General features: G+C 45.3%; 1 protein-coding gene across 3 annotated transcripts in view; it reads right to left on the bottom strand.

The window, feature by feature from the left end:
* The window catches only part of P4HA2 (prolyl 4-hydroxylase subunit alpha 2), a 263,726-nt gene that overhangs the window by 171,967 nt on the left and 65,769 nt on the right, over positions 1–25,990 (bottom strand). The window contains exon 1 of one of the 3 annotated variants that reach the window (XM_063928184.1): positions 13,184–13,498. The exons of 1 other annotated variant lie outside the window; for it this stretch is intronic. The gene's annotated coding sequence lies outside the window, so the exon portion shown is untranslated. Of the gene's footprint in view, positions 1–13,183; positions 13,499–25,990 lie in introns of those variants that run through there. One more of the 3 variants, XM_063928182.1, reaches the window with a different exon arrangement.

The raw sequence follows: 25,990 nt of genomic DNA, 5'->3' as shown, positions 1-25,990 counted from the left end.
CTACAAATCCGTTCTCTAGCACGCGGGGTGCCGCACAGCACAGGGCAAGGCTGTCCTACATGCTGGGTCCCCCTCCCTGCTGAAGTGTTGCCCCCTGGCTTAGCAGCTACAGTCGCCGGACTGACATATTTTGGGTCGCAGCGGCTGTGCGTGGTGGTCTGGACACACCTCTGTTGTCCAGACTGCGCCCCCCACCAACGCCACCACAACACCCCCAAAATGCTGCAAACACGTCCTGTAGCCCCTCACCCCCCTACCAGGACTTAGATTGCGAACGTAATCTAAGGCCTCGCGCATGCATACAGCAGCGTGCGTGCATGTGCAGGAGAGTGGAAATCACCAAATAGCGATTTCTGCTCGTTAACAACGGATGCTGAATCGGGCCCACAATCAGGACACATACACAGCATGACTTAGCAGCATGCGCAGTGCAGAGGAAATCGCTCCACTACTGTACATCTGACATTGGAAGTGCGTACATCTCGGTATCAGGCTTCTAGTGCTTATCCACAATTCAGTGGGCAGATGTGGAATTGGGTGGGTAGATCTGGAATTCAGTGGGTAGATCTTACGCATTATAAGTGAAGGAAAGTATTGTTGTTGGGTTATCTGCGCACTGAGATCCTAATGTGTGGACGAGCTGCTAACACTTGTAGGCGACCAGACTACAAATTGCAGAAATATTTAAATTGTAGTGTAGCGCTCAGTCCTAGCTGCTAATTTTGTTTGTCTATGTGAAAATAGTGTTGTCTGTGAGTACCCTTGGGTTAGATATAGCCAAATATATGCGATATGGTGATAGCTCTTGTAAAGGTCTATGGGTTCACAGATAAATCGTAATATATTTCCAAAAATGTCCACATATAGCTCGTTAATATTACAAATGACGAGTTTTATTGGTTGCTAATAATAAGGTTAGAAATAAATGAAAAGGTGATATACTGAAAGAGTTATTGAATAAGACGCTTTGTCTGTAAGTTCATTAAGTATGTGCTGCAGCCTGCGGCGTCCCGCACAGCTGCTGATAGTCTTTTGACAAAAGACTATCAGCAGCTGTGCGGGACGCCGCAGGCTGCAGCACATACTTAATGAACTTACAGACAAAACGTCTTATTCAATAACTCTTTCAGTATATCACCTTTTCATTTATTTCTAACCTTATTATTAGCAACCAATAAAACTCGTCATTTGTAATATTAACGAGCTATATGTGGACATTTTTGGAAATATATTACGATTTATCTGTGAACCCATAGACCTTTACAAGAGCTATCACCATATCGCATATATTTGGCTATATCTAACCCAAGGGTACTCACAGACAACACTATTTTCACATAGACAAACAAAATTAGCAGCTAGGACTGAGCGCTACACTACAATTTAAATATAAGTGAAGGAAAGCCTTTGAAACTAATACCACACACAGCTAAACAAGTACCCTAGAATAAACACTGTGTTATCTCTGAAAAGGGGTTCCAAAATGTTCTCGTGAAACACCAGTACAACCACGTGACCTAAAGTATCCTCTATTACTTACAGCAACAAAACTACTTATAAGAGGGAGGACATAATGCAATCAGCGCCATTTATAACAAACTTCCCTTTCATTTTCTCAAACTATGGGCTCAATTCAATTTGGGGTGATATAACATTACTTTGGAATCACTGCAACAGAACCCTTTCACTGACCCTAAATCAGGCATTTTAGGGTGCGTCATAAATACAGAAATACTGAATGGATACACAGTGCATCAATTATAATTGAATCAAACCTTTTGGGGGAGAATTCAATTGTTTTTGCACATCCTCTCGCGCCTGATCTCCCATCTAAAGTAACAGGGCAATATTAATTTTCCCAGTCAGGCATGAGTAACTGGGCATCCATTACTTTTCACATATGTAGCACCCAAATTCACCAGGTTAAATCGGCTGACAAAAATGTGCGAAAAGCTGGACTTTTCACACATTTCTGCTTGTTACCTCAGGAGGGTGCAAGCAGAATAATTGAACATCTCCATCGTGCAAAATTCAAAGTCCTTTAGTTTCATTTTAGTCATGGTTTTGCACATATCGAGCTCTGAGAATTTGCACATATTTTGTCTTAACTCACATCTGTTTGCTCGCTACTTCTAATTTAATTTCTCTTTTGTTTTATTTTTATTCTATTTAATGGTTTCCTTGCCTATCTGGGGCTACAGAACTTCAGTGCTGCCAATTTAAACAAATACACACTACCCACACTACGAAAACATACACATTTTCAGGTTTATAAAAATAAGGCTGTTCTGGTTTTATTTGGAATCCAGTATAATGGGTTCATGAAAACACATCAGTAGAAATGACTAAGGGCCTAATTCAGACCTGATCGCAGCAGCAACATTTTTCTCTAATGGGCAAAACCATGGGGGTCATTCAGATCTGATCGCTAGCTATTTTTTGCAGCGCTGCGATCACATAGTCGCCGCCTATAGGGGAGTGTATTTTAGCTGTGCAAGTGTGCATGTGCAGCCGACCACTACAAAAAAGTTTTGTGCAGTTTCTGAGTAGCTCAGAACTTATTCAGCCGCTGCGATCACTTCAGCCTGTTCTGGCCCGGAATTGACATCAGACACCCGCCCTGCAAACGCTTGGACACGCCTGCGTTTTTCCTACCACTTCCAGAAAACGGTCAGTTGATACCCAGAAACGCCTTCTTACTGTCAACCACCTTGTGATCGGCTGTGTGAATGGATTCTTCGTACAATCCAGCGCCCAGCAATGATCCGCACTGTAGCAATACAATGCGCCCGCGCATTGCGGTGCATATGCATGCGCAGTTCTGACCTGATCGCAGCACAGCAAAAAATCCTAGCGTGCGATCAGGTCTGAATAACCCCCCATGTGCAGTGCAGGGCTCAGATATAACCTGTGCAGAGAGAGTTAGATTTGGGTGTGGTGTGTTCAAACTGAAATCTAAATTGCAGTGTAAAAATAAAGCAGCCAGTATTTACCCTGCACAGAAACAATATAACCCACCCAAATCTAACTCTCTCTGCACATGTTATATCTGCCCTACCTGCAGTGCACATGGTTTTGCCCATTAGAGAACAATTAGCCGACACCAGTAACGCTCTATATAGTTTTAGTAGTATACAGCAATAAGGTATAATATCATCTGAATGTGCGCACACACAGCTTACATCAACAGAAACTGTACATTGGTTAGCACACCTATGAACAAATGGATTACCTCAGAATCCTGTGATCTGTACTTGGGCCCTCATTCATCTTCAGTTGAAGTTTTGGTAATTTAGCAAAACTGCAACTGCGATCACTCGCCTGCTTCACAGGGTAAGGCCACTGACCGCCAGCGATGTGATCGCAATTCAACTGCGATCGCATCGATGAATAAGGGAAGCCCCCTGCCTCCGCAGCCTGGCTGGGACGGCAGTCGAGCCACCACCATTTTCCCCTTTGACAAAAACTGCCCAGACCAGCCCCAGTTTGTGCCGGCACTACCCTGCAACGCCACAACCGACCGCCTCTGCCTGTCAATCAGGCAGAGGCGTTCACATTGGTGCAATGCAAATCCATTTCCTGGTCCGCGCAGATATCTCCCTGCGCGTGCGCACTGGGCGGAAAATCAGCATGATTACTATTGTGATTTTATGTTAACACGAAACTTATTATATACAGAAATGTATCATAGCAGTTTAATGCCCACGTGGTATTTGACTAAGAAAAATTTAACAAACATGGAAATTGTGTTTGCCATCAGTACCTCCCATTCTTATACAACACTTGACAATTGAAATTTGCTCATCACCCACTAAAATCCTGCCCCTGCCCCTGCTAAACATGAGAAGCAGTGACTGAATGCACACTATGGTGGTCATTCCGAGTTGATCACTCACTAGCAGTTTTTAGCAGCCGTGCAAACGCTATGCAGAAGTGCGAACGAAAGGATCGCAGAGCGGCTACAAATTTATTTTGTGCAGTTTCTGAGTAGCTCTAAACCTACTCAGCGCTTGCGATCTCTTCAGACTATTCAGTTCCTGTTTTGACGTCAAAAACACGCCCTGCGTTCGCCCAGCCACGCCTGCGTTTTTATTGGCACGCCTGCGTTTTAACGAACACTCCCAGAAAACGGTTAGTTGACACCCAGAAACTTCCACTTCCTGCTAATCACTCTGCAGTCAGCAGTGCGACTGAAAAGCTTCACTAGACCCTGTGTGAAACTACATTGTTCGTTTAATAGTACATATTGTTGAAGCACAACTTTATAAATGGCAAATTGGGCAGATATATAACAGGTCCCTACACAGGTTTTCAGAGACACCAAAAACAGGCAAGTAAAAATTGTATTTTTATTAATTAAATAAAGAAATGCTGTCATTATAAATGAATACTATGCTCTATTTCCATGTTTTGTAGAAGACAAGTACAGGTTGAGCATCCCTTATCCAAAATGCTTGGGACCAGATGTATTTTGGATATCGGATTTTTCCGTATTTTGGAATAATTGCATACCATAATGAGATATCATGGCAATGAGACCCAAGTCTAAGCACAGAATGCATTTATGTTTCATATACACCTTATACACACAGCCTGAGGGTAATTTAATCCAATATTTTTAATAGCTTTGTGCATTACAGAAAGTTTGTGTACATTCACACAATTCATTTATGTTTCATATACACCTTTATTTTATACACACAGCCTGGAGGTCATTTAATACAATATTTTTAATAAATTTGTGTATTAAACAAAGTTTGTTTATACTAAGCCATCAGAAAACAAAGGTTTCACTATCTCACTCTCACTCTCAAATTCCGTATTTCAGAATGTTCCATATATTTGGATATGGGATACTCAACCTGTATACAAAATGCCATTGTCCACACAAACCTCAACTAATAATCACAGTGAAAGAACATCACAGATTCTGCTGGCCTGTGATTGGGTGAAATATTTCCAGTGTCCCTTCATTATGAAGTCAGACATAACCCGCTCCCACCAACATAAAAAGTATATAAAAGATTAAATATTCCCTATCTAAACTTGCTACTCTCAGGAATAAGAATGTACCTATGAAACACAGCACTATTGCTCAATTTAAGGGCGGTATCCAATTAGCCGCAATAATGCGGTTTAGCAATATTTTATTGCATTTGCGATAAGTCTATATCCAATTAGCTGCGAAAAGTTATCGCCGAAAAGTCTCTATAGTGTTTATCTCAAATTTCTTATCACTATCTCAGAATTGGTAAGAAGTAGTGCAAAATCCCTATTTTAAGGTAAAAATACGGGGATTTGGTTATGAACCACTTGGACACTCCCCTGAACGACTAATTAGGCACTTAGATGTTTTTTATTACTTTTAATTGCTTAATAATGAGATGTCATTTTTGGGGTCAAAAAATGCAAAGTAATGGCTATTGGGGCACAAGGTATGGGACAGGTATTGTGGTGCTTTATGAGTGGGACAAGTGTTTTTAGACTTGCAGGTGGGAATAATCAGTCCATTTTTTTAAGTCCCCTAGAATGACCCAAATTTATACTTATACACATTTTTATGTACCCCAAATTTAATGACAGCACTTATTTTGGCAAAAAAAAAAAAAAAGCATATAACAACCATTTTACCCAATTTAATTACACCAAACAGTTTTATTATGGCCACTAATATACTTCTATAATGTTTTCCTATATTCGTTTGGCTTTTTTGGGGTACAGGCAGATTTCCCCTTTTTCTCCTATACTTATCTCTGGTTTTGCCAGGTAGAATTATCGCGCAAATCCGTTACCACCATTGTGAAATAGGATAGGTGATAAAAACGCAGTCACCTGTGCTCAAGCATGGATGTCCTTAAAACCTGGACTGTAAAGTTTGGTAAATTCTGTGATACGGTCAGTCCTGAGATTGACATACACAGTGGAAGAGGGAAGTAGGTGGACATGACTGATCATAGAGGACTACACAGAGTAAGTAACAGTAGTTCAGGGGTGGGAGTGGGGAGTGAACCAGGTATATGAAAAAAACTTACTAGTTAGTTATAATAAAGCCTACTCACTACCACGGATTACGCTGCATAATACGCGATAAGTGCCGCGAAAATATACAGGTCTGCGACTTTTCGCAGGACCTTTGTATTTTCGCACAACCTAATTGGATAGGGGTGATAAAAAAGTGAAAAATAAAAGTTTTTCGTAGCCGTGGCACTATCACAGGTAATTGGATACCTCCCTAAGGGCGGTATCCTATTAGCAGCGGTACTTTACCGCTGCTAATAGGATGGCTGGGGCTATCCTATTAGCCCCGATGCCGGCACTCATCGGGGAATATGCTTCGGGGGGCCTCAGGCTCCCGGAAACAAATACGCGATAAGTGGCTACCAAAGCAGCGATAATAAGAATTTACTTACCGATAATTCTATTTCTCGTAGTCCGTAGTGGATGCTGGGGACTCCGTCAGGACCATGGGGAATAGCGGCTCCGCAGGAGACAGGGCACAAAAGTAAAAGCTTTAGGATCAGGTGGTGTGCACTGGCTCCTCCCCCTATGACCCTCCTCCAAGCCTCAGTTAGGATACTGTGCCCGGACGAGCGTACACAATAAGGAAGGATTTTGAATCCCGGGTAAGACTCATACCAGCCACACCAATCACACTGTACAACCTGTGATCTGAACCCAGTTAACAGCATGATAACAGCGGAGCCTCTGAAAAGATGGCTCACAACAATAATAACCCGATTTTTGTAACAATAACTATGTACAAGTATTGCAGACAATCCACACTTGGGATGGGCGCCCAGCATCCACTGCGGACTACGAGAAATAGAATTATCGGTAAGTAAATTCTTATTTTCTCTGACGTCCTAAGTGGATGCTGGGGACTCCGTCAGGACCATGGGGATTATACCAAAGCTCCCAAACGGGCGGGAGAGTGCGGATGACTCTGCAGCACCGAATGAGAGAACTCCAGGTCCTCCTCAGTCAGGGTGTGCCCCTGACCAAGTATCAGCTCGGCAAAGTTGTAAAGCCGAGACCCCTCGGGCAGCCGCCCAAGATGAGCCCACCTTCCTTGTGGAATGGGCATTTACATATTTTGGCTGTGGCAGGCCTGCCACAGAATGAGCAAGCTGAATTGTACTACACATCCAACTAGCAATCGTCTGCTTAGAAGCAAGAGCACCCAGTTTGTTGGGTGCATACAGGATAACAGCAAGTCAGTTTTCCTGACTCCAGCCGTCCTGGAAACTATATTTTCAGGGCCCTGACAACATCTAGCAACTTGGAGTCCTCCAAGTCCCTAGTAGCCGCAGGTACCACAATAAGCTGGTTCAGGTGAAACACTGACACCACCTTAGGGAGAAACTGGGGACGAGTCCGCAGCTCTGCCCTGTCCGAATGGACAGTCAGATATGGGCTTTTGTGAGACAAACGCCGCCCATTCTGACACTCGCCTGGCCGAGGCCAGGGCCAACAGCATGGTCACTTTCCCTGTGAGATATTTCAAATCCACAGATTTGAGCGGTTTAAACCAATGTGATTTGAGGAATCCCAGAACTACGTTGAGATCCCACAGTGCCACTGGAGGCACAAAAGGGGGTTGTATATGCAGTACTCCCTTGACAAACTTCTGGACTTCAGGAACTGAAGCCAATTCTTTCTGGAAGAAAATCGACAGGGCCGAAATTTGAACCTTAATGGACCCCAATTTGAGGCCCATAGACACTCCTGTTTGCAGGAAATGCAGGAAACGACCGAGTTGAAATTTCTTCGTGGGGCCTTCCTGGCCTCACACCACGCAACATATTTTCGCCACATGTGGTGATAATGTTGTGCGGTCACCACCTTCCTGGCTTTGACCAGGGTAGGAATGACCTCTTCCGGAATGCCTTTTTCCCTTAGGATCCGGCGTTCAACCGCCATGCCGTCAAACGCAGCTGCGGTAAGTCTTGGAACAGACATGGTACTTGCTGAAGCAAGTCCCTTCTTAGCGGCAGAGGCCATGAGTCCTCTGTGAGCATCTCTTGAAGTTCCGGGTACCAAGTCCTTCTTGGCCAATCCGGAGCCACGAGTATAGTTCTTACTCCTCTACGTCTTAAAATTTTCAATACCTTGGGTATGAGAAGCAGAGGAGGGAAGACATACACCGACTGGTACACCCACGGTGTTACCAGAACGTCCACAGCTATTGCCTGAGGGTTTTTTGACCTGGCGCAATACTTGTCCAGTTTTTTGTTCAGGCGGGACGCCATCATGTCCACCTTTGGTCTTTCCCAACGGTTCACAATCATGTGGAAAACTTCCCGATGAAGTCCCCACTCTCCCGGGTGGAGGTTGTCCACTCCCGGAATGAACACTGCTGACAGTGCTATCACATGATTTTCCGCCCAGCGAAAAATCCTTGCAGTTTCTGCCATTGCCCTCCTGCTTCTTGTGCCGCCCTGTCTGTTTACGTGGGCGACTGCCGTGATGTTGTCCCACTGGATCAATACCGGCTGACCTTGAAGCAGAGGTCTTGCTAAGCTTAGAGCATTGTAAATTGCCCTTAGCTCCAGTATATTTATGTGGAGAAAAGTCACACTCCCTGGAAATTTTTTCCCTGTGTGACTGCTCCCCAGCCTCTCAGGCTGGCCTCCGTGGTCACCAGCATCCAATCCTGAATGCCGAATCTGCGGCCCTCTAGAAGATGAGCACTCTGTAACCACCACAGGAGAGACACCCTTGTCCTTGGAGATAGGGTTATCCGCTGATGCATCTGAAGATGCGATCCGGACCATTTGTCCAGCAGATCCCACTGAAAAGTTCTTGCATGGAATCTGCCGAATGGAATCGCTTCGTAATAAGCCACCATTTTTCCCAGGACTCTTGTGCAATGATGCACTGACACTTTTCCTGGTTTTAGGAGGTTCCTGACTAGCTCGGATAACTCCCTGGCTTTCTCCTCCGGGAGAAACACCTTTTTCTGGACTGTGTCCAGAACCATCCCTAGGAACAGCAGACGTGTCGTCGGAAACGGCTGCGATTTTGGATATTTAGAATCCACCCGTGCTGTCGTAGAACTACTTGAGATAGTGCTACTCCGACTTCCAACTGTTCTCTGGACCTTGCCCTTATCAGGAGATCGTCCAAGTAAGGGATAATTAAGACGCCTTTTCTTTGAAGAAGAATCATCATTTCGGCCATTACTTTGGTAAAGACCCGGGGTGCCGTGGACAATCCAAACGGCAGCGTCTGAAACTGATAGTGACAGTTCCGTACCACGAACCTGAGGTACCCTTGGTGAGAAGGGCAATTTGGGACATGGAGGTAAGCATCCTTGATGTCCAGGGACACCATATAGTCCCCTTCTTCCTGGTTCGCTATCACTGCTCTGAGTGACTCCATCTTGATTTGAACCTTTGTATGTAAGTGTTCAAAGATTTCCCATTTAGAATAGGTCTCACCGAGCCGTCTGGCTTCAGTACCACAATATAGTGTGGAATAATACCCCTTTCCTTGTTGTAGGAGGGGTACTTTGATTATCACCTGCTGGGAATACAGCTTGTGAATTGTTTCCAATACTGCCTCCCTGTCGGAGGAAGACGTTGGTAAAGCAGACATCAGGAGCCTGCGAGGGGGAGACGTCTCGAATTTCCAATCTGTACCCCTGGGATACTACTTGTAGGATCCAGGGGTCCACTTGCGAGTGAGCCCACTACGCGCTGAAACTCTTGAGACGACCCCCCACCGCACTTGAGTCCGCTTGTACGGCCCCAGCGTCATGCTGAGGACTTGGCAGAAGCGGTGGAGGGCTTCTGTTCCTGGGAATGGGCTGCCTGCTGCAGTCTTCTTCCCTTTCCTCTATCCCTGGGCAGATATGACTGGCCTTTTGCCCGCTTGCCCTTATGAGGACGAAAGGACTGAGGCTGAAAAGACGGTGTCTTTTTCTGCTGAGATGTGACTTGGGGTAAAAAAGGTGGATTTTCCAGCTGTTGCCGTGGCCACCAGGTCCGATGGACCGACCCCAAATAACTCCTCCCCTTTATACGGCAATACTTCCATGTGCCGTTTGGAATCTGCAGCACCTGACCACTGTCGTGTCCATAAACATCTTCTGGCAGATATGGACATCGCACTTACTCTTGATGCCAGAGTGCAAATATCCCTCTGTGCATCTCGCATATATAGAAATGCATCCTTTAAATGCTCTATAGTCAATAAAATACTGTCCCTGTCAAGGGTATCAATATTTTCAGTCAGGGAATCCGACCAAGCCACCCCAGCGCTGCACATCCAGGCTGAGGCGATCGCTGGTCGCAGTATAACACCAGTATGTGTGTATATACCTTTTTAGGATATTTTCCAGCCTCTCAGCTGGCTCCTTGAGGGCGGCCCTATCTGGAGACGGTATCGCCACTTGTTTTGATAAGCGTGTGAGCGCCTTATCCACCCTAAAGGGTGTTTCCCAACGCGCCCTAACTTCTGGCGGGAAAGGGTATACCGCCAATAATTTTCTATCGGGGGAAACCCACGCATCATCACACACTTCATTTAATTTATCTGATTCAGGAAAAACTACAGGTAGTTTTTTCACACCCCACATAATACCCTTCTTTGTGGTACTTGTAGTATCAGAAATATGTAACACCTCCTTCATTGCCCTTAACATGTAACGTGTGGCCCTAAAGGAAAATACGTTTGTTTCTTCACCGTCGACACTGGAGTCAGTGTCCGTGTCTGTGTCGACCGACTGAGGTAAATGAGCGTTTTACAGCCCCTGACGGTGTTTGAGACGCCTGGACAGGTACTAATTTGTTTGCCGGCCGTCTCATGTCGTCAACCGACCTTGCAGCGTGTTGACATTATCACGTAATTCCTTAAATAAGCCATCCATTCCGGTGTCGACTCCCTAGAGAGTGACATCACCATTTCAGGCAATTGCTCCGCCTCCTCACCAACATCGTCCTCATACATGTCGACACACACGTACCGACACACAGCACACACACAGGGAATGCTCTGATAGAGGACAGGACCCCACTAGCCCTTTGGGGAGACAGAGGGAGAGTTTGCCAGCACACACCAAAAACGCTATAATTATACAGGGACAACCTTTATATAAGTGTTTTTCCCTTATAGCATTTTAATATATATATACATATCGCCAAATAAGTGCCCCCCCCTCTCTGTTTTAACCCTGTTTCTGTAGTGCAGTGCAGGGGAGAGCCTGGGAGCCTTCCCACCAGCATTTCTGTGAGGGAAAATGGCGCTGTGTGCTGAGGAGAATAGGCCCCGCCCCCTTTTCGGCGGGCTTCTTCTCCCGTTTTTCTGAGACCTGGCAGGGGTTAAATACATCCATATAGCCCCCAGGGGCTATATGTGATGTATTTTTAGCCAGAATAAGGTACTATCATTGCTGCCCAGGGCGCCCCCCCCAGCGCCCTGCACCCTCAGTGACCGCTGCTATGAAGTGTGCTGACAACAATGGCGCACAGCTGCAGTGCTGTGCGCTACCTTATGAAGACTGAAGAGTCTTCTGCCGCCGGTTTCTGGACCTCTTCACTTTTCGGCATCTGCAAGGGGGTCGGCGGCGCGGCTCCGGGACGAACCCCAGGGTGAGACCTGTGTTCCGACTCCCTCTGGAGCTAATGGTGTCCAGTAGCCTAAGAAGCCAATCCATCCTGCACGCAGGTGAGTTCACTTCTCTCCCCTAAGTCCCTCGTAGCAGTGAGCCTGTTGCCAGCAGGACTCACTGAAAATAAAAAACCTAACAAAACTTTTACTCTAAGCAGCTCTTTAGGAGAGCCACCTAGATTGCACCCTTCTCGGCCGGGCACAAAAATCTAACTGAGGCTTGGAGGAGGGTCATAGGGGGAGGAGCCAGTGCACACCACCTGATCCTAAAGCTTTTACTTTTGTGCCCTGTCTCCTGGGGAGCCGCTATTCCCCATGGTCCTGACGGAGTCCCCAGCATCCACTTAGGACGTCAGAGAAAACACATGAGACTGAGGACTTATCCCCGATCCCATGTGTTTTCATGCAATCACGGGTACAATGTGGCCTCTAATTGGATACCGCGATAATGTCCATCATCATTATCGCAATATCTGCCCGTTTTGATCGGCTGTAGCGGCATCAGGGCTAATAGAATACCGGCCAAAGTCCACAGTGGAAGTAAAATTAACTAGTTATTAGACTAATGCATGTCATGCATAATAGCCACACACACATTTTTAAGGTTAATACATATTTGAATTTAAAAAATAAGACTATTCCTGTTTTATTTGGGATCCAGTATAATGATCTCAGTACGTGGAAATCACCGATGTACAGAGCAATAACTCACGATGAAGTACTAGTAGTACACAGTAACTAGGTATAATACACTGTGGCACAGTATACACACAGCAGACATCCACAGACTCTGGGGGTCATTCCGAGTTGATCGCTAGCTGCATTCGTTCGCTGTGCAGCGATGAGGCAAAAAAAGTCACTTCTGTGCATGCGTATGCGGCGCAATGCGCACACACGACGTACTATTACAACGAACTATGTAGTGTCACACAAGGTCTAGCGATGCTTTTCAGTCGCACTGGCTGCCACAGAGTGATTGACATGAAGTGGGCGTTTCTGGGTGTCAACTGACCGTTTTCAGGGAGAGTTTGAAAAAACGCAGGCGTGCCAGGAAAAACGCAGGCGTGGCTGAGCGAACGCAGGGCGTGTTTGTGACGTAAAAACAGGAACTGAACAGTCTGAAGTCATCGCAAGCTTTGAGTAGGTATTGAGCTACTCCAAAACTGCACACAAAAACTTTGCCGCTCTCTGCGATCCTTTCGTTCGCACTTCTGCTAAGCTAAAATACACTCCCAGTAGGAGGTGGCATAGCGTTTGTACGGCTGCTAAAAACTGCCAGCAAACGAACAACTCGGAATGACCACCTCTGTGCATTGTTTCCCAGCCAGGAACATGTTCCCTGGCAGTGATGATTATTACTGGGTCCTGTTGCACAGAACATGCCAGTGAGGGCGCAGCACCAAGTCCCTCTCTGTCCCAACTTTTCATGCTCTAAAGGGATAATATTCCGCGCTTATCACATTAGACATGAACATGATGCTGCAACCCCCATTGCAGAACAGAACTTATTTCAAGTTTTGCCTAACTGTGATTTTCCTCCCTGTACAGCAGCAATGGCTAGAGTGCTACTTACCGCTGACACTAGTGCGTGGAGTGGATGAGCGACCTGCGTGCTAGTGCGAGCGCAGCCTCCTCAGGTTATGCTATGGCAGGCGGCGTACACAGGGCATGTACGGGAGTCTGCGGCCAGGAACCAGATGATCCCTCCCAGCCAGACAGCGCAGCCCAGTCCCCACTGACGTGGGATCCGGCCAGGCCCCCTTCTCCCCGAGCGTCCGTGCAGCCGGTCACGCTGCTGATGCTACTGCTGGGGATGGGGAGACACTGGCGCTACGTGTCGCTTTTCCTGCTTACATGCCTGCAGATGTTAGTGGGGGTCGATCTGTCTCGGGTGGGAGGTTCCCGTCCTGTGCTGCCTGTAACTGTGTATACAGTAATTACAAATCCCACCACAGCTGTGTTACACCGCAGTGTCATGCCACGCTTATGTATCATTAGAAGCTAGCAGAGAGGTGACATAGCTCCAGTGTTTAAACAACAATAATAATAATAAAACTGATTAATTAAAAAAATGCGTATAGATCCCTCTTAATTAAGCTTTCAGCCTAGTGCTGTATATTCCAAATTCAGGATGTGAAGTCACACACCTGACTATATGGTAAGCAGCACTGGCAGGATTGGGTAAAAACTGAAACAGTCCAGACCCAAGAACGCTGGACCGGACTGGCTACTTGCAACAAGCGCTGCCACTGTGTAGCTTGTAATGCAGGTCACCATCCGGACCATTCTGGTTTTTACCCAATCACATCAGAACTAGGTTTTGCCAGCATGGTGGAACTATACACCGCTTTCAGACCGCATATATCGGGTTGTACACGGGTACATCCCACTCAGCAGGGACGTACGGTGAGGTAAATGGCTCAGGAGGCACTGGCTAGTACCAGAGCAAAATTTGCACACAATATATGAACTTAAGGGCTCATGTGGGCATTATACACAGGTGCAGCAATATATATTGCTGGAAATCTGATGCTGTTTGATCAGAGATGTGCAGAAAGGATAGACGGGGGCACTGCCTCACCTGCCATAGACTTTTTACTACAGAGTTTTGACTATAAAAAGAATTAGAATAATACAAAGAAGATATTTAGAATATATTCTTTGTATTATTCATTAACTGTATACAGTCAAAACTCTGACACAAATGTTAGTATGACAGGAAAGGCTTTGCCTCACCCCACCGCACGTCACTGCATCCCAGGTGCGACCCGGCAAGAGACCCCTTTCAGACTGCGGTCAGACACGACATATTGCTGGGTTGGTGACGTCACTGGTGACGCGTGCAGAGGCAGCGCTTGGAGATGAGATGACCCGGGTTGAAGCCACGTTCAACCCTGATCGCTACCTGAGTTGAAATACCGGGTCGCTCAACCCGGTTTATTTCAACCTGACCCTTTCAGATTGCAACCCGGGTTCACGTGCAATATCCCGGGTTTTTGCTGTCTGTCTGAAAGGGGTAATAGAGGGGAGATCCGCAGGGTCCACACCATGATTCCAATATGCCATACTTGCAAACTCTCCCAAAAAGGAACGTGAGGCTTTTAAAAATCTTGCAGCGTCCCAAAAGTTGGCAAGTATGCATGCCATTCGTCACCAGGGCTGGCTGGGATCAGGCCCTCTAAAACAATATGTGGGCCCTCTGTGAGGTACCCAGCACTGTAAGAAGTTCAGATTATTTCTAATAAATATTTAAAATGCTAGCGTTAATATACTGCGGACGCACAGCGCATCTTATTACCATATACGATAAAAGTGCGCCGTACATCGCAAACACTACATCCCTTAAGAGAAAACTAGTACTCGCACACATTGTAGATTGAGGTCCAACGCTCAGAGATGTATATATTTGATATTAAAAGGGTATGCATACAATATAACACATGTACAATATATATATGGTTACAGAGTTACAATTACACATGAAGCAGTTGTAGTAACATAAAGTTCAATTACAGCCATAGCCAGCATACTTAACACCGTCTCTCAATGCACAGTCCTCTCCATCTTTGAATCTGCCTCTACAGCAACTAAACAGAACAGCAAACAGAAGTTCTTGGGTGAGGGCAATCACCTATATACTGTGTATTGGGGGAGAAGTACATGTCTGGGACTGAGTCTTCTGTTATTGGTCCAGGGGAGGGAGATATCTCATTCATGATGTGTCATTGGTCAGGTCATATGCAAGCAACGTCCAGCCTTAAAGATGACATCATAGGGATTAGCCATTCTGTCTTCCAGGGAGATTCATTTGTTCACCTTAGAATTGTGGCTTCATATTCCTACATTTAATCTTAACTAATCGATGAAATTGTCTACAATTGAACCGCAGCTATCAAACCAACACACTCATTCCCCTGATCATTTTGACACTAAGCATGACATGTTTATCTTGTTCCGTTCCAATAATATATATGTATCTGATGTTAAACTCTGTTATATAAATACATTATAATGTCTGGTGCTTGACATGTTTAATTTCTCTGCTGTATGAAATATGTGTTAAATATATCTTTGAGGCTTGTCTGTGTGAGTGTGTAGGCTACCATATATCGCTGTGCATACTGCGTGTATGCACACAAACAGAGACCTCTCTGTTTGGAGTTTGTATGTTGTCTGTATTTGATATTTTTGACTTCGACAACTGATACTAGTAGCTAATGCACTAAAGGTGTCATTCCGACCCGATCGTACGCTGCAGTTTTTCGCAGCGGCGCGATCAGTGTCAGAACCGCCCATATGCCAGTGCCGCAGTGGGGGAGGGGGCGGCACAGCGGTGTTTGCCCGCCATTTTCAGGGCGCGCTCCAGCCAACGCAGGTGTGGTCGGACCATGCGGGGTGGCGAGCCGCAATGGCTGCGTGACGTCACACACAGCCACTGCGACCCTGGCAGCGACAAGTAACTCCCAGCCAGCCGCAGGAGCATCGCTGGCTGGGAGTTACTCTACAAGTACAAAAAGGTGATGCTTTTGTACTTGTGCGGTGGGGCCAGCCTGACATGCGGGGCGGACTGGACCTGTGCTAGGCATCCCCCCGCATGTCAGTGTAAGTGATCGTAGCTGTGCTAAATTTAGCACAGCTACGATCAGGTCGGAATGATCCCCTAGGTCTCTTCCAGCACCTGTGTAGCAGTGGGCGCGTGGTTGAGCAGATTGTTGACATAGAATAATAACTTTTAGCCTGTGAAATGACTGCCATGGCATGATGATACTTCACGGATCACAAATGCCTGCATACCCTTGCAGCAGAGCATGCTGACACCTATAGTGTGCATTAAAGATGGCCAAAAAAAGTTTAATTTAAAATAACAAAACAAATACATCAAATCAGTTTACATGTGCTGATCTCCTATATAAAATAATGGGTGAGGAGGAGAACAAAGTCACATGGGATGTGTCAGTGTGTGATAACAGTTAAGTTAGTGGTTCCCAAATTGTGTGTCGTGGCACCCTGGGGTTTCTTCAGGCACTTGCAGGCAGTGGCGGATCTAGACTTAACTTTTAGGGGGGGCGGTTTAAGAATGATGACTCCTCCCCCTAATCATAGCCCCTCCCACTTAGTAATGCCCTTCCCGTTCGCTTCTAAAATTTCCTATTGTTGCCATTACTAATAAAATGTTGCCAGTTAGTGGAGAGAACCCTGCGCACTGGTGATACAGACTGGCGAATCACCATTCCTTCAATCAGGGGTGGTAGAGGATAAGACAGTAGGGCAATTTAAACATGCATGGGATAGACATAAGGATATTCTTACAAAGAAATAAGGATCAGATAAGGTTAGAGATAAAAATAATGTAACATAAAAAAAAAAAAAAAGGGGCAGACTAGATGGGCCAAGTGGTTCTTATCTGCCGACAAATTCTGTTTCTACAGCACACTGAGGGGTCTATTCATTTAGAAAACGAAAACATAATTGCTACTTATCACTATACATCGCATCTCTTCGATGCGATGTATAGCTGTGATAAGTAGCAATTCATGTATACTCACCCTTCCGACGATGCGCCGCGGTGTCTGGGGCTCCTGCGGTGAGGTCTTCTCCAGCGGTCCCTCCCTGCGATGCGCGGAGTCCAGCGGCGGGTCCCTTTGCGCATGCGCAGCTTGATGACCTCCCGGCAGGCCGTAGTGGTCGCTGGGAGGTCGGGGGGCGGAGCCAGCACGAGGTGGCGAGTAGCGATCAGGGAAGCATTGAGCTTCCCTGCCGTCTCCGCACTACAGTTCAGGTTACGCCGTCCTCAGATGGCGAACCTGAACTCCATGGAGAAGCGGAAAGCAGAGCTTTCCGCACCTTCATGAATTGCACTCACCATACAAAGGTATGGTGATGCGATTCAGGCACAGAGCGGGGGTACCGCTGGAGAAGTCAGAGACTTCTCCACGGTAACCGGCTCTGTGAATTGCGGTAAGCAGAGAAAAGCCCTGTTTAACGCAAAACAGGGCTTTTCACTGCTGCATGAATAGACCCCTGAATGAGCCGACATTCACATTATAGCACACAGAATGAGGGAAAAATCACATTATAGCACACTGTATGAGGCAAAAATGACATGATAGCACGCAGAATGAGGCAAAATTCACATGATAGCACGCAGAATGAGGCAAAATTCACATGATAGCACGCAGAATGAGGCAAAATTCACATGATAGCACGCAGAATGAGGCAAAATTCACATGATAACACGCAGAATGAGTGAAAAATCACATGATAGCACGCAGAATGAGGGAAAAATCACATGATAGCACGCAGAATGAGGGAAAAATCACATTTTAGCACGCAGAATGAGGGAAAAATCACATTATAGCACGCAGAATGAGGGAAAAATCACATTATAGCACGCAGAATGAGGGAAAAATCACATTATAGCATACAGAATGAGGCAAAATTCACATGATAGCACGCAGAATGAGAGAAAAATCACATTTTAGCACGCAGAATGAGGGAAAAATCACATTATAGCACGCAGAATGAGGGAAAAATCACATTATAGCACGCAGAATGAGGGAAAAATCACATTATAGCACGCAGAATGAGGCAAAAATGACATAGCATACAGAATGAGGCAAAACTCAGCCAAATAATGCAGGGAGAAGAGGGGGGGGGGGAGAGAAATGGGACACACACACTCACACTCACTCCCACCTCATAGATGGAGGCCGGGTCCCGCCGCGGTATTGGGAACGGGGTGCAGAGCGGTGCAGCGCGGCGGGGGACGAAGACAGAGAGAGAGCATCTTGACGCGCGTACAGGAAGGAGGGGGCGTGGTCAGAACAGAGGTCGCTGTACGCGCGTCACGACGCTCCTCTCTCTCCTCGTACCTCGCCGCGCTGCACCGCTCTCCACCCCGTTCCCAATACCGCGCCGGGACCCGGCCTCCATCCCGGTGCCGGTATATGTAGGGGGGGCGTTCGCCCTAATCGCCCCCCGCTAAATCCGCCACTGCTTGCAGGGGTATCTTGGGTTGGTTGTCCAAGACCAATCCAAATTATTTATGGTCAATGTAATAGGCAAAACCAGTGTTTGGGGCTTCCAATCACAAAACATGTGACAAAACTAAGCGAATCCTGACCCTCACCACGTAACTGAACCTAAGGAGGACATACTGTATAAGCACAACTTATTTCGTTTTAATATTTTTTCTGAATTTCTCCGTTACAAACTTTTGCCTTAGGGGTGCCGTGAGAAAATTCTGATACTCTAGGGTGCCATGATTCAAAAAAGCTTGAGAACCACTGAGTAAAGTATTTAAAAAAAAAACTGGTAGCACTTGCTGCGCAGGCCCTTGACATGGCAGGCCCCCTACCATGTGTATCCCCTGTGCCCTCTGTGGGCACTATATAAGTAAATGTTAATAAACAAATGTAATAAATAATTGTCACATGATTGTGTTGTTATGCTTGGGAGGCCATTGAATTAGCAGTTGCATTCTTACTTCTATCAGTACTACGGTTTTCTGTACTACAATAGCATAGATCTAGAATTTGTGGCTTGTTCCTATAAATCACAAATTAAATGTAATATTGGCTGAGTAATCACATCCATGACTTGTAGAGAACATTTCTAGCATGAGGTCATGCTAAGTCCTGCAGAAACATGCTATGAACCTCAGCCAACTTAATATTTTCCAGTTGGCTGTAGCTTCCCTTTGTAAAGTAAAGCATGTGTCAGTAATATGCCTCGCAGTACAATCATTTTGCCACGAATATAACGTTTTACTAAATGTCAGCTAGTTTTGAATTACCTCGAACTTCTAAAACTGAACTAAAAGTTATACACAGAAATTAGACATTTTCATTGTAATTACCTATAAGATATTGTTAGGAAATCAAGACAGGGGTGCCCTCTCCTGATGTATATGGGCACTTCCAAACACACAGTAACCTGGAAACAGCACACCAGTACAGGGTTTTCATACAATCTAGCCACAGCTAGTTCTATTGAGCAGTACAGAAGACATAAAAATAAATCTTAGCCCATCTTGGCTTCGAACCAAATCAGAATCAACTTTATTGGCCAAGTGTACTCACGTACACTAGGAATTTTTGTGGTACAATGCATTGCCAAGCAGCAACATGAAGGAGGGGTGGGGGGGGGAGGGGGGGGGGGAGATAGCATAAGAAGGGGGAAGAGCATTGCATACATTACAAACATTACACTTATGAGTTCATACTGCACATTGCAACTGTACATTAGACTCAACATATTAGACATATTATACATGTAAAAACGAAGGCTGCTTGGCAGAGCAGCACCGAGGCAGCCATCTGCGGCACCATCTTGAACTAATTTATAATGTTTTGTGACCCTAAAATGATAAAAGGTACATGATCAGAGTTAATAATAATAATAATAATAATTTTATTTAGATAGCGCTCTTTCTCCAAACAGGACTCAAGGCGCTTTACAGACATCAAAACAATAAACATAATACAGAAGATTAATACAGAAATACACAGGCCACACAGACATAAAAATGAAAACCTAGAACGCATAGTGTAATCATAATGCAGGATTGGTGTAGGCATTTTGGGTAATAACTTCCATGGGTTGTGTATTCCACCCTCACAGGGTACCAGGTGCAGCAGCTATCTTGGGCGCACTGAGTAGGATTACCCTGGGTGGAATAGTCCACCCCTAGAAGAGATGACACAAAAAAGGGAGTGATTGCAGCATCCTAATGTTCAGTGTAGGGTACCAACAAAACTATTAGGTCCATGTATTTTCATCTCATCCACAAGTGTACCAGATGAGGCAGCCATGTTGGGTGCACTACGAAGGTTACACTGTGGGAGGTAAACCATACATGGGCCCAATGCATACATGGGAAAACAGGCACTTGTGTAGTCGTATGATATAACCTGTATGAACAATAAACAGAATGTTTCCCTCTTTCAGAGTCATAGGACCTAACGTCCCTACCACAGACCAGAAGAATAAGCACAGTACTTGGGCTGTAGATACAAAATGGGTCTAATGGATAGAGCTCACCATCACTCTCCATCCATAACCCCAAGAACCCTTATCCAGCTTAATACTAAAGCCGAAAAATCTATCAGGTCTGTTTTGTATTCACAGACATTTTCCTGGGGTTTTTAAACACATAGTTCAGAAATCTGGAGCAAACATATCTCCCGCGTACAACCTTCCCAGTGCTTTTATCACAATATCCACTAAAGTTATGCCATTACACCCCCACAACCTGTAACATCATGACGTCACAGCTAAGAGGCAGGGTTGTAACAACTGGTAAGTACAACACTGCACAGAGCATCCTAAGGATGCTACAGGAAGCTTCACAGGCTGCAGGGTGCCTGTCTAGAGCATCCCTTGGACACTACGGCAGCTCTATAGTAGTGCTACTTGCTGAAAAGGTGCCATTCCAGGAACCCTGCAAGCCACATGCAGGAGTCGGGGGGCAGTGACTGTATCAGGCTTTGAAATGAGAGGGAGGAAAGGATAAAAATAGGTGTCAACTGTATAGCCTCTGAATGGCAAAAGACCAATGTCGGATTTAATCTATGGGCTGCAGCCCCCCAGTAAAATCCGCCACATCAGTGAGGCAGTTGCCGTCTGTGACTGGCAGTGATCTCCCATTGGAAGTGCTACCTGCCAATCACACATACTGTAGTACAGGCAGTCAGAGCCGGTGCAAGGTCTCTCTGCACCCTAGGCAAAGCTTCAGCCTAGAGCCCCCCAACCTACACACACACACACACATATCTCTGGAGGGCTAGGGTTAATTGCATAATTATTATACATATACAGAGAAAAGGGACAACACATGTAATGGCTTGCGAGACGTCCGGAGCTCCGAGACTCCGGCCGAACTCATAGGTTTGTTTAAAGCAGCAAACGTTTACAAGGCAAAACCTGGTTGGTTTTGCTTTGTAAACGTTTGCTGCTTTAAAAAATGTACGAGTTCGGCTGAAGTCTCAGAGCTCCGGCCGTCTCGTAAGCCATTACATACGGCCTCTTGAGTGCCATCTATTCTTTATATATTGTATAATACTGTATACGGGGGTCTGCTGGGGATATTGGGGTTGGGTACGGGATGCTGCTTGTCAGAATACCGACAGCAGCATCCCGACCACCATAATACTGACATTTTGAATGAAATATATTAACCTTAGAAATTACTTACCCCTTACCCTTAGCCTAACCCTCCCTGGTGTACTAAAATTCAGGATGCCGGCTGTCGGGATTCTGGCGCCAGTATTCTGAACGCCAACATCCCATCCACTGGGATGCCATATCCATCCCTTTAATTGTATGTGTATACATATATACTCACAGACATATATTTATTGTGCTCCATACCCCATCTGTAAGTTTATTACCAACCCGCATACAGAGACATCCTTCAGTTTTTTGCTAGATGAATTCACTGGTGCCCTCCAATGGCCAGCGCTCCTAGGCAGCCGCCTAAAGCTGCCTAATGGTAGAGCCGGCCCTGCAGGCAGTCCCATTGGAAGGAGTTTTCTTTCTCTGGGAGTGCCAGCCTGAGCTACCAGATCCATTGCACAGGTGTCGGGACCAGGCCAGCAGCTGGAGCTATATCCTCTCCTCCTCTTTGGACCAGGCCGAATGGGCATCGGCAACCTCTCTCCTCCAAAGAGTTTGGAGCCGCTGCTCCAAAAGACTATAGCACTGTGTGATCAAAGTCCACCAGGTTCCAAAGTCCGCAGGTCTCAGATTCCATAGCTAGTAGCAGAGTGCCAGCTAATGGCAGGATACCCTAGACTCTCAATGAGTAATATAGTCAGGAGCTGCTCCTGTAGTCACGAGGAGAGCACCACTGACAGGATGCATATACGACCGAAGAAGCTGTACTCAAGTCTGCTGTCTTTTGCACAAAATCATTTAGAAGGTGGCAAGTAGGCCAAGATTTATGTTAGGGGTAGTATTATGAACCCGCGGACTACGCCAGTGAGTTTGTACTTCTTTTATACCAAAATCCTGCTAGGACACCAGTTCAAAGTGTTCTTTCTTTGAGGGAGACAGGTGTACATAGGGCCAGTATTAAAGAAGGCCAATAGAGATAGGGCCACATTTACAAACCTGTCATTTACTTCTTCTTTTTTAAACTGCTTGCTCCAGCCTCATTTATGTAAATCAAAGAGTGAGGGGAGAAGTAGAATGTCTTCATTACAATCATTATTACAATAGCATACATTGGAATATTTTTATTACATCAGTATAAATAATCCAAGAAATGTATTTTTCTACATTATGGACCTGATTCATGTTTGTATGTAAAGCAAATAAGTAACAAACCATGTTGCAATGCAAGGGGAGCAACTACATTTATATTTTTTCTGTGCAGGATTAATACTGGCTGCATGTAGGGCCTTATTCAGAGCTGATTGCTATGGCTGCGATTGCTCTGAAGGCCGTGGTTTTCACATCATGCGTATGTGCAGCGGCCGCAGTGCGTATGCGCAGGCTATTATGATTCGATCGCATCCCGGAAGGATGTGATCGCGTCATAATTGACAGGCAGCGGGTCTCCGGGAGCAGCGACATTGTGGGGAGGTGGGGGGAGCAATAAACGTTTTCGGGGTGGCCTATTTTCCTGTGAGTGGAAACACGGTGCTGAACAGGGGATTTTCTTTATTGGGATGCAGTCAATTTATCAGCTGTCGGGATCCTGGCGTTCAGGAGAAAGATGCCAGGAACCCCGACATCTGGTGATATACCAACAGCCGGAATCCCAACACCCACCCAGTATTCCCACTGGGTTGGAGGGACCACGCCACCAACTGAGTGGGAATAGTACCTGAGGCTAGCCGATGTCCGTATAGTGACAGCCGGCATCCCATCTGCTGCGATATCGTATGTATCCCACTTTATTCTATGCGATCGCAATTGAATTGCGATTGCATCGTGGGGCAGCCCCCAGCATGTGTGATAGCAAAATCTGCGACCAACTCTGAATAACCCCGTAGCTCACAAATGTAAGACAGCTTTATTTTTACACTGCCATTTAGATTTCAGTTTGAACACATCCCATCAAAATCTCTCTGCACATGTTACATTTTCCCCACCTACAGTGCAACATGGTTTTGTAAAAGGAATCAGATACACTTTTGTGCCATAAACACTGAGACAGCTGCTTCCATTCCCAGTACACTCACCACGACCACACATAAAATTAAATACTCTACATAGGTAGATATCTCTGAAACCCATTGTCACATTATGCGCTGTGAAGTTGGCAGCATATCACAATTTAAGCGACTTTGAACAACGCTTGATAGGTGTCAGAGGTGCTGCTTATCTAGGTTTTTGTGCTTTCATAAATTGCTTTGAACTATCAAGTACTTGCTTTTATTGATAAGGTAGCACTAAGACCTGGATGCTGTTACAACAGCGGTTTGTCAAAGTCGAAAAATATCATGCTTCACATTGCCTTGTACTAACCCCAATGCATGTGCCCGCTGCTCGTTCATATAGTCTGCTGTACGTGCACATGTCCGCAAATTGCGTACGCTCGCTCCGGCGAGTACGCGCGGTATATGCATATTTACGGTAGAGTTTATGAGCTTGTAGCGGGCGACTCGTTTATAGTATATTTAACCCACATAGTGTGTTTTGTAGGTAATATTCCCTTTAATAATATCTGTAAGTATGGTTAATGTAAATGGTTCAGGGACTTGGGAATTCCTCTTTTCATGATACGAAGGGTCTGACACAGGTTGAACAGTGGTGTCTAGTACCTAACCGAAGAGTATTTTATTAGAAACATTCCGGTGTTGGTTAGGAAGAGATCGGTCGCTCCAGCGTGTAGTTATATGTAAAAGAAGTTTATGGACATTTAAATGTATTTGCTGTTTTATTACACATGAGGTGGGAGTCCTGAGGATGCCTCCCACCTGAGCAGTTGGAGAGAGACACATCCCCCCCGTACGAACCCACCTATGACCTTTTGTTATAATGCAGAGACAAATTCCTGTGTCCAATGAACAATGAGATTATAGGACCATTGTATTGTACAGTATACGGTGTATATAAAGACCACCATAGCCAGACCAGCTCACTTCTCTCCACAAAGGTTTTCAGCATTGATTAACTGAGAGCTGGTTTCCAGATAGCGCATGCGATTCTTTCCCAAGTGTGTAAGTTTTTCTCTGTGACCATCTTATTCTCTGTCTGTATTTGCCATACTCTCTCTCTCACTGTTATTGTTTAGGATTAAGACGCTATTGTATATTTATGTCTAGTATTCTGTTTAGGTGTTTTATGTTAGTGCTGTAGTGTATAAGCTGTTAACTGTATTTTTCCTTTTTACATAGCTAAATCTCGTTAGTAAAGGTGTTGGAACCTCAGCAAGGTGTCTGTGTTTCTCTAGCTAGTACAAAGGGTTTCTGAGTATCTCAATCACTCAAACAGCTTGCTCAAATATCCAGGTTAACCCGTGGTATATCATTACAGTATCTCAATACTAAGACTTACAGTATAATCATACTCTGTGTTTAAGGTTTAAAAGGTTATTATCTGTGTGTACGCTCGCTGTGTGTATTCCGTACACTCAGCGCAGCGTGTGTACGTAACTTGAGTACCACGTGCGAGGTCTTTGTACGCAAATAGCGTACGGAGTGCGTAGCACGTGCACGTGGTTTAGCGGCCATTACGGCTTGAAGGTATTAGTAAATAGCTTGTGTTAAAAGGTAGAAAACTGACTATCAATTGGGGGCAAGTCCGGTCCGCCTCATATCCGCAGTCAGGCGAAAACGCGCAGACTTTATCGATCACCAAAGGGCGGAAAGGTGGTATGTTGTAGTGCTGATCGGATGTGCGTCTGCGTCTGATTCTCTTGGTTTGTAGGGATGCTGGTGAAATCCGAAGAAGGTAAGAACATTAAGCTATTGTCTTTTTAAGTCTGGTTTTAATTTCTATTTGGTGCCAACTGCACACGCAGATTGGATTGCTTGTCTGTTTAAATGCATAGCTTGATAGTTTTATTTTTAACCCAGGCTTAAAAAAAATAACTTCAAGGGCTTGAATGATGATTTTCCTTGTGACAAAAGAAGCCGCATGGTCTGTCCTCCATTTTGTGTAACCCTCATGGATGTGGAAGGGGGAGGAGCAGCGGCCATTTTGGGAAGGTCAAAAATGTTTTTTTTTTCTGCATGGCTGATTTTCAGTTGACTCGGGAATAATCAGCCATCCATTGTCAAAAAGAAATCACCATTTAATGAGTTTTCAATGCATTTATTTAATCCATATCATAATCAATCAGAAATAGTTCAGATAGGGTTTAATGTAAGTTAATAGTAAAATTAATATGTGATGTAAGAACGACACACAGAAATAAAACAAAGTTGTT

This window comes from Pseudophryne corroboree, chromosome 6, assembly GCF_028390025.1.
Source record: "Pseudophryne corroboree isolate aPseCor3 chromosome 6, aPseCor3.hap2, whole genome shotgun sequence".
Taxonomy (NCBI): Eukaryota; Metazoa; Chordata; class Amphibia; order Anura; family Myobatrachidae; genus Pseudophryne; species Pseudophryne corroboree.
This window is presented reverse-complemented; position numbering and strand designations above follow the sequence as displayed.